We start from the raw sequence: 10072 nt of genomic DNA on the forward strand, positions 1-10072 counted from the left end.
TAAGTCAATTACTTTCGGTTCTAATTATGTATACATAAGTTAAAATAATTTAAAGTGGATACATATAATAATAAAATTGAACTCATTTTGTAAGGTTGATGCTTCAGCTGCGCGCGGACGATTGTTTGATCACTAATGAACTATACATTTTTCTCATAAATTTTCTTGTATAAGTGATGTAATATACTTTTAATTCGTTACGTTGACATAATATATATATATATATATATATATATATATATATATATATATATATATATATATATATATATATATATATATATATATATATATATATATATATATATATATATATATATATATATATATATATATATATATATATATATATATATATATATATATATATATATATATATATATATATATATCAAGCCATTGAGCCTTTTCTTGAACCATGCTCTAGCAAAAATAGCTCCTTTCTCCACGACAATTATTTTGATTCTCTCTGTCGAAATAGAAACTGCAAAAGGGTATATAAACGAGCAGCAACTGCCGCACACCGCATGTGAATCAGAAGCCGACGACGAAGCTGAGCCAATGACTATTATTATCCCCAGACCAATTTTGATGAACCTCATTGAAGCTGTAAGTAGTTCATAAACAGAATTTTCCTCATGCATAGTTCATAAACGATCCAATTATTCTTCCCAAATCCCTAATTTTCACCATAAAAATTCTAGATTTTGGGTTGAAATCTTATGAAAAGTAATGGAAAAATTGAAAGAAAGTATGTTAGAATCACTTACCAACAAATTGGGGAAGAAAAGTTCTTTGAATAAATAGCCTAGGGTTCTCTCTCTCTCTCTCTCTCTCTCTCTCTCTCTCTCTCTCTCTCTCTCTCTCTCTCTCTCTCTCTCTCTCATATATAAAAATTAAAAATAAAAATTTATCTTTTTTTATATATATATAATATTATTATAAAATAATAAAAGAAGAAAAAGAGTATTGCAGAGAAAAGTAGAGAGAGAGAATTCTTATTGATTTGGGATGAATTACAATGGAATAAAACCCCTCTATTTATAGGAAAACTTGACTTAGCCACTAAGTAACAAACCCTAAAATCTCTCTAAAATATAAATATTCAACTTAAATATAATTCTATTTATAACACTCCCCCTTGAATGTCTATTCATCAAATAATGTGCATCGTTAAAACCTCCATACTTCAGGAGGAAGAGATCGTCGAGTTCAACTTCCACTAGTAATGGTGATTCCTTCTTGAAAAACAGTATCTTCAGTTGAATCTTCATATTCTAATAATAAGATCGAATCAATTCCTATTCGAAAAGAAGATTTCATCATACCTGGCTTTCCTAACCTTACAACTGGCACTGAGACTTTACTTTATCAAGTTGGAAATAGGGAACTCCTTTTTGGAACTGCCTTTGATCTTAGGCTCGCAGCTACTAGGTGCGAACCCTTGAACCTAGCCCTCTTTCGGGGCACATGCATTGAAAGACGGCTTTTGTAACTAAAATAAAACCCAATAAAAAAATATTTTAGAGAAAAAAAAAGAGTACACATATTTAGAAATACGCCTTTTGGTTGCCTCGTTAAAAACCTAGCAAGGAAAACCCGGTTGGACAAAACCTTGTAAGGGAAAAGAGTACAACGCGTATTAACTCCCCCCCGATGAGAGCATCAATTTACATCCTTGAGCCTTCGCATCCCAATATTGTACACTAGCTTCTTAAATGATGACGTCGGCAGAGATTTGGTGAATAAATCAGCCATATTAACTCTAATGAATATGTTGCACCTTGATATATAATCATTCTTGATAGATATTGTGATGACACAATATGTCATCTTTAAATTTAATATTTATTTCTGTATTCTGAGACCTCAAATAGCACCATTTATATTTTCTCGACTTACGTGCGCAGTCCGTATATTTTTTCGAAAAGTTTTAATATGAAATAGTGCTTTAAAACTCACTTAAGTTGAATTCGGTCAATATTTTGATCAAACGAACCCGAATCAGTGTTATGATAATTTCAATAGCTCCATATGGTGATTTTGAATTTAGGAGCATGTCCGAAAAATAATTTGGAAGTCCGTAGTTAAGAGTAGGCTTGAAATGGCTAAAGTAGAAATTTAAGTTTGGAAGTTTGATCGAGGAGTTGACTTTTTGATATCGGGGTCAAAATCCGATTCTGAAAATTTGAATAGGTCTATTATGTCATTTATGACTTATATGCAAAATTTGAGGTCAATTAGACTTGATTTGATAGGTTTCGGCATCGAATGTAGAAGTTGAAAATTCTTAAGTTCCTTAAGCTTGAATTATGGTATGATTCGTGGTTTTGGTATCGTTTGGTGTGATTTGAGGTTTTGACTAAGTTCGTATGATATTTTAGGACTTGTTGATGTATTTGGTTGATGTCCCGGGGGCCTCGGGTGAGTTTCAGATGGTTAACGGGTTGAATTTTGGACTTGAAACTTTGCTGGAATTTTTCTGATGCACTATCTGGTTTCCTTCTTCGCGTTCACGAGAGAGGTCTCGCGTTCGCGAAGGGGAACTGGAGGCAGGCGAGTTATCGCGTTCACGAGGTTGCCTTCGCGTTCGCGAAGAGTAATTTTGGGCAGCACAATTTTGTGCTTCGCGAACGCGAAGAAGAAATCCCTGGACAGCAGAACTTAAGTTCTAGAAATGCAATTTCATCCCATTTTTCATTATTCACGATTTTGAGCTCGGGTATGACGATTTTTGAGCGATTTTCACGAGAAAATATTGGGGTTAGTGTTCTTTATCTTATATTGATTATATTTCATGATTCAATTCTCATTTACATCATGAATCCATGAATCTATTGAAGAAAATCAGATTTTTATATGTAAAATGAAGATTTGAAGGTCAATCCGATGTCGGAATTCGATAATTTTTGTATTGTTGAACTCGTATCGGAACGGGTGTTCGGATTTCATGAGTTTTTCTGAGATTCGAGATGTGGGTCCCACTATCGATTTTTAAAATAAATTTCAGATTTTAATCCAAAAAATTAGTAAACTCATATGGAATTAATTCCTTCGATTCGTGTTGAGTATATTGAATTGTTTGTGACTAGATTTGAAGCTTTCAGACACGAATTCACGAGGCGAAGGTTTATTGGAATCTTGAAATTGGTTGAGAAGCGAGGTAAGTATCGTGGTTAACCTTGACTTGAAGGAATATAACCCTTGAATTATTTGTTATGTAAAATTCATGTGAACGACGTATAGACGAGGTAGCGAGTGTCTATACGTCGTCAAACTAATTATTTTTATAATTATATCAAAATCAAAAATTATTTTAAATCATGAATTAATCATTATATTAATTGTTTTTCTCATATTTTCTGCTCAATGTTATGCCTTGAATCCATTCTATAATTGCTACATGCTTATTTGATTTATGTGACTTAATTGCTACTTGACATTTAGCATACTAATTATTAAATTACCTATTTTATCCTTAATTTCCATAATTAATTGCTACTTGTCATCACTTATTTCTAAATAAATCATAATTATTATATGCTTGTTGTCTTATAATTTTATATTAATGGTTGCATTTATTGTAGTAATTTCTTTTATAAGAATTGGTAAATTATATTATTTGAGGAGCGAGTTGCACGCCGCAACAGAAATAAAAATGAATATATTGGAGGAGCGAGTTGCACGCAGCAACAGAATTGATTGAAATGAATATATTGGAGGAGCGGGTTGCACACCGCAACAGAATTGATTGAAACGATATATTGAGGATTAGGTTGCACGCCGCAACAGGATTAAATAAAAATGAATATATTGTGGGATCGGGTTACACGCCACAACAGAAACTTATTGAAATAATAATTGGTTATGACTGCCGAGTTGGCTTCAGCCGTTGAAATGAGTTACCTGTTTTATTTCTAGTATTGTTGTTATTATTATTATTATTGCGTACAGGTTAATGTAAGTGACCTGCCTTAGCCTCGTCACTACTTCATCGAGGTTAGGCTCGGCACTTACTGGGTACATGGGGTCGGTTGTACTCATACTACACTCTGTACTTCTTGTGTAGATACCAAAGTTGATCCTAGTGGCGTACAATAGATTTGCTCGGATTCAGCTATTTGCAGGAGACTTGAGATATAACTGCATGGCGTTCGCAGTTCTGAAGTCCCCTTCCACTTTATCGTAGCTGTGTATTTCTTTCGGACAACTTCATTTTCATTCAAATCTTTAATTGTATTATTCGAGTAGATCATGCACTTGTGATACCTGTTCTGGGATGGTACTTAGACATCGGTATTATTATGGATTATTCACAATATTTCAAACTTTATTTTCATATTTGTTTCTTTGTTATTAATTAATTTAAAATTATTTAAAAATGGCTAATATTATTCTAACGTTGGCTTGCCTAGCAAGTGAAATGTTAGGCTCTATCACGGTCTCGAAGGTGGGAATTTCGGGTCGTGACAAGTTGGTATCAGAGCACTATGTTACTTAGGTCTCACGAGTCACGAGAAAGCTTAGTAGAGTCTGAGGGATCGGTACGGAGATGCCTGCCGTGTGATTTTATTTTATCATCGATGATTGAACCATTCTATTCTTATTCTCTCGCAGATGGTGCGAACACGTAATACATCTAATGACGGACAGGGATCGGAGCCCCCAGTGGCAACTATGATCAGGGGCAGAGGTAGAGGCCGAGGTAAAGGCAGAGTTAGAGCTTAGTCTAGAGCTCGAGCAACAACACCTGTTGTAGAGACTCAGGTGGACGAGCACAAACTACCACTACTCCGTCTCTTGAGAAGATGGCTCCCCAGTATCAGGCTTCAGCAGTCCCGCTAGTTGGGGTAGTTAAGCCAGTTGTTGCAGCACATGCCGGTGATAGGCCTGCTTTATCTTCTGAGGCTTTGTTGAGGTTGGACAAGGTTACCAAGCAATTTTCAATCCATTTCAGTGGTACACCTTCTGAGGACCCTCAGGATTTTCTTGACCGCTACTATGAAGTATTGTAGAACAGGGGGATAGTCGAAAGCAATGGGGTTGATTTTGCAGTGAGCAGTTCTCGCAGCTATTTCTGGAGAAATTCCTTCCTATCACAATGAGGGAGAATTACCGCAAGTAGTTTGAGCATCTCCAGCAGGGCAATTTATCAGTCACTCAGTATGAGACCCGTTTTGTGGATCTAGCCCATCATGCTCTTCTTCTGCTTCGTACCGAGAGAGAGTGGATGGGGAGGTTCATTGATGGACTCGTTCAACCTATCAAGCTACAGATGGGCAAGGAGACTGGGAGTGATATTTCTTTTCAGATGGCTGCTACTGTCGCTTGGCGGATCGAGATGGTTCTTTCACAGGAGAGAGGGCCAGTGTCAGATAAGAGGCCCCGTCATTCCGATAATTTCAGAGACGCCTCATCTGGAGGCAAGGGTACTTATGGTAGGGGTCATCCTCCCAGGACATGTTATTCAGCACTTCAGGCATCTCACGGTGCTTCAGGGAGTCACAGTCCTATTATGCCTTACTCTGGGCAGCCGACATTTAGTGCACATTCAACTCCTATCAGTGCACCACCACTCCAGAGTCATTATGGAGGCTATCCGACCCGTTCGGGTCAGCTTCAGCAACCACGACAACAGGATGGGTGTTATGAGTGTGAGAATATTGGTCATATCAGGAGGCATTGCCCTAGGTTGTTGAGCAACAGATCTCAACAGAATTCTCATGCCATTATACCGGCACCGGTTGCTCCACCGCCCGCCCGACCAGCTATGGGAAGGGGTCACACTGTTAGAGGTGGAGATCAAACTATTAGAGGTAGAGGCCAGCGAGCTATGGCCTGTCCCAAAGATGTAGTTCAGACTGGTGGGGCCCAGCCCTGATTTTATGCTTTTTCAGCTAGACCTGAGGCCGAGTCATCCAATGCCGTGATCACATGTATTGTTCCAATTTGTCATAGAGATGCTTCAGTTTTATTTGATCGAGGATCTCTTTACTCCTATGTGTCCTCCTACTTTGCTTCATATATGGTTGTACCTCGTGATTTCCTGAGTGCTTCTGTGTGTGTGTCCACACCGGTGGGATATTCTATCATTGTTGATCATGTTTATCATTCGTGTGTTGTTACTATTGGGAGTCTTGAGACTAGCGTGGGTCTTCTACTTCTTGATATGGTAAATTTTGATGTTATCTTGGGAATGAATTGGTTGTCACCTTATCATGCTGTATTGGACTGTCACGCCAAGACGGTGACCTTAGCCATGCCAGGGTTACCTCGAATAGAGTGGAAAAGGACTCTTGGCCATTCCACCAGCAAGGTTATCTCTTACGTGAAAGCTCGACGTATGGTCGAGAAGGGGTGTCTAGCTTATTTGGCTTATATTCGCGATCCCAATGCGGATGTTACTTCTATGGATTCATTCCTAGTTGTCCGTGAGTTTCCAGATGTATTTCCTGTAGATTTGTCGGGGATGCCACCCACAGGGATATTGATTTCTTTATTGATTTGTCTCTGGGAATCCAGCCTATTTCTATTCCACCATACCGTATGGCCCCGCCGAAGCTAAAGGAATTGAAGGAGCAGTTACAAGACTTGCTTGATCATGGATTCATTAGACCTAGCGTCTCGCCCTGGGGTGCACCGGTGTTATTTGTAAAGAAGAAAGATGGTTCAATGCGAATGTGTATAGATTACTGACATTTGAACAAGGCTACTATCAAGAACAAGTATCCATTGCCAAGAATTGATGACTTATTCGATCAACTTCAGGGTGCCAAGGTATTTTCGAAGATTGACTTGTGGTCTGGCTATTATCAGTTGAAGATTAGGGCATTTGATGTCCCTAAGACAGCTTTTCAGACTCGGTATGAGCATTATGAATTTCTAATGATGTCATTTGGGCTGACAAATGCCCCATCAGCATTTATGGATTTGATGAACCGGGTATTCAAACCCCATTTGGATTCTTTTGTGGTTGTATTCATTGATAATATCTTGATTTACTCCAGCAGTCTAGAGGAGCATGAGCAACATCTTCGGATTGTGCTTCAGACTTTGAAAAATAATCAGTTATATGATAAATTTTCAAAATGTGAATTTTGGTTAGACTCAGTTGCCTTTTTGGGGAATGTTGTATCGGCAGAAGGCATAAAAGTGGATCCTAAGAAGGTTGAGGCAGTTCAGAATTGGCCTAGACCTACTTTAGCTACACAGATCCGAAGTTTCCTATGTTTGTCAAGTTATTATCGCCGGTTTGTGGAGGGCTTTTCATCTATAGCATCCCCATTAACCAAATTGACCCAGAAGGGTGCCCCATTCAGATGGTCACATGAGTGTGAGTTGAGTTTTCATAATCTCAAGACCGCTTTGACTATGGCGCCAGTGTTGGAATTGCCCATAATTTCAGGATATTATACGGTGTATTGTGATGCATCTCACATTGGGCTTGGTGCAGTATTAATGCAATATGGCAGAGTGATTGCATATGCGTCACGGCAATTGAAGGTTCATGAAAAGAATTACCATGTTCATGACTTCGAATTGACCGCCATTGTTCATGCGTTGAAGATTTGGAGGCATTACCTTTACGGTGTCTCGTGTGAGGTATTCACTGATCATCGTAGTCTACAGTATCTGTTCAAACAAAAAGATCTCAATTTGAGGTAGAGAAGATGGTTGGAGCTGTTGAAAGACTATGATATCACCATTTTGTATCACCCCAGAAAGGCTAATGTGGTGGCTGATGCTTTGAGTAGAAAGGCTGTGAGTATGGGCAGCCTTGCGTATATTCCGGTTGGTGAAAGACAGTTAGCTACAAATGTTCAGACTTTGGCTAATCAGTTTATGAGGTTAGATGTTTCAGAGCCTAGTCGGGTTCTAGCTTGCATAGTCGCTCGGTCTTCCTTGTATGAGCATATCAGAGAACGACAATATGATGATCCTCATTTGCTTGTCCTTAAGGAAACAGTGTGGCACGGTGGTGCCAAATAGGTTGTTGTAGGGTAAGATGGAGTTCTGCGGATGCAGGGTCGTATTTGTGTGCCTAATGTAGACGGACTTCGTGAATTAATTCTTGAGGAGGCCCACAGTTCCCGGTATTCTATTCATTCGGGTGCCGCCAAAATGTATCAAGATTTGCGGCAACATTATTGGTTTAGGAGAATGAAGAATTATATATTTGCATATGTAGCTCGGTGTTTAAATTGTCAGTAAGTTAAGTACGAGCATCAAAGACCTGGTGGTTTGCTTCAGAAGTTAGAAATTCCTGAGTAGAAGTGGGAGCATATCACTATGGATTTTATTGTTGGGCTCCTACGGAATTAGAGAAAGTTCAACGCAGTATGGGTCATTGTGGATAGGTTGACCAAGTCAGCACATTTCATTCCAGTAGCAGTTACCTATTCTTCAAAGCGGTTAGAGGAGATTTACATTCGCGAGATTTTCTGCCTTCACGGTGTGCCCGTGTCTATCATTTTTGATCGAGGTACGCAGTTCACGTCGCACTTCTAGAGTGGTGTACATCGTGAGTTAGGCACACGGGTTGAGTTGAGCATAACATTTCACCCACAGACAGACGGACAGTCAGAGCGCACCATTTAGATATTGGAAGATATACTTCGCACTTGTGTTATAGACTTTGGAGGTTCTTGGGATTAGCTTTTGCCACTTGCAGAGTTTGCCTATAATAATAACTACTAGTCGATCATTCAGATGGCTCCATATGAAAAATTATACGGGAGTCAATGTCGTTCTCCCGTTGGATGGTTTGAACCGGGAGAGGCTCGATTATTGGGTACCGATTTGGTATAGGATGCCTTGGATAAGGTCAAGGTTATTCAAGATCGATTTCGCATAGCTCAATCTAGGCAAAAGAGTTATGCCGACCATAAAGTTCGTGATATTGCATTCATGGTTGAAGAAAGAGTATTGCTCCGGGTTTTACCTATGAAGGGTATAATGAGGTTCGGAAAGAAGGGAAAGTTAAGCCCTAGGTATATCGGGCCCTTTGAAATTCTTGAAAGGGTGGGTGAAGTAGCCTACATGCTTGCGCTACCACCTAGTTTATCAGCAGTTCATCCGGTGTTCCATGTGTATATGCTTCAAAAATATCATGGTGATCCGTCCCATGTATTAGATTTTAGCTCAGTCTACTTGGACAAGGATTTGACTTATGAGGAGGAGCCGGTAGCTAATCTAGACTGGCAGTTCCGACACTTGAGGTCTAAGAGTTTTCCTTCAGTTCGGGTGCAATGGAGAGGTCAGCCGGTAGAAGCATATACCTGGGAGTCCGAGTCGGACATGCGAAGTAGATATCCACACCTTTTCACCAGCTCAGATATTTTCTAATTCCGTTCAAGAACGAACGTTTGTTTTAGAGGTGGAGAATGTGATGACCCAATATGTCATCTTTAAATTAAATATTTATTTCAGTGTTCTGAGACCTCAAATAGCACCATTCATCTTTTCTCGACTTGTGTGCGCAGTCCGTATATTTTTTTGAAAAGTTTTTAATGTGAAATAGTACTTTAAAACTCACTTAAGTTGACTTCGGTCAACATTTTGATCAAATGGACCCCGATTAGTGTTCTGATAATTTCAATAGCTCCGTATGGTAATTTTGGACTTAGGAGCGTATCCGGAAAATTATTTGGAAGTTCGTAGTTCAAATTAGGCTTGAAATGGATAAAATATAAATTTAAGGTTGGAAGTTTGACCGAGGAGTTGACTTTTTGATATCGGGGTCGGAATCCGATTCTGAAAATTTGAATAGGTCTGTTATATCATTTATGACTTGTGTGCGAAATTTGAGGTCAATCGAATTTGATTTGATAGGTTTCAGCATCGAATGTAGGAGTTGAAAATTCTTAAGTTCCTTAAGCTTGAATTGTGGTATGATTCATGGTTTTAGCGTCGTTTGATGTGATTTGAGATTTTGACTAAGTTCGTATGATGTTTTAAGACTGATTGGTGTATTTTGTTGGGGTCCCTGGGGCCTCAGGTGAGTTTTGGATGGTTAACGGGTTGAATTTTGGACATGGAACTTTACTGAAATTTTTCTGATGCACTGTCTGGT

Source organism: Nicotiana tabacum, chromosome 24 (genome assembly GCF_000715075.1).
Source record: "Nicotiana tabacum cultivar K326 chromosome 24, ASM71507v2, whole genome shotgun sequence".
Classification (NCBI taxonomy): Eukaryota; Viridiplantae; Streptophyta; class Magnoliopsida; order Solanales; family Solanaceae; genus Nicotiana; species Nicotiana tabacum.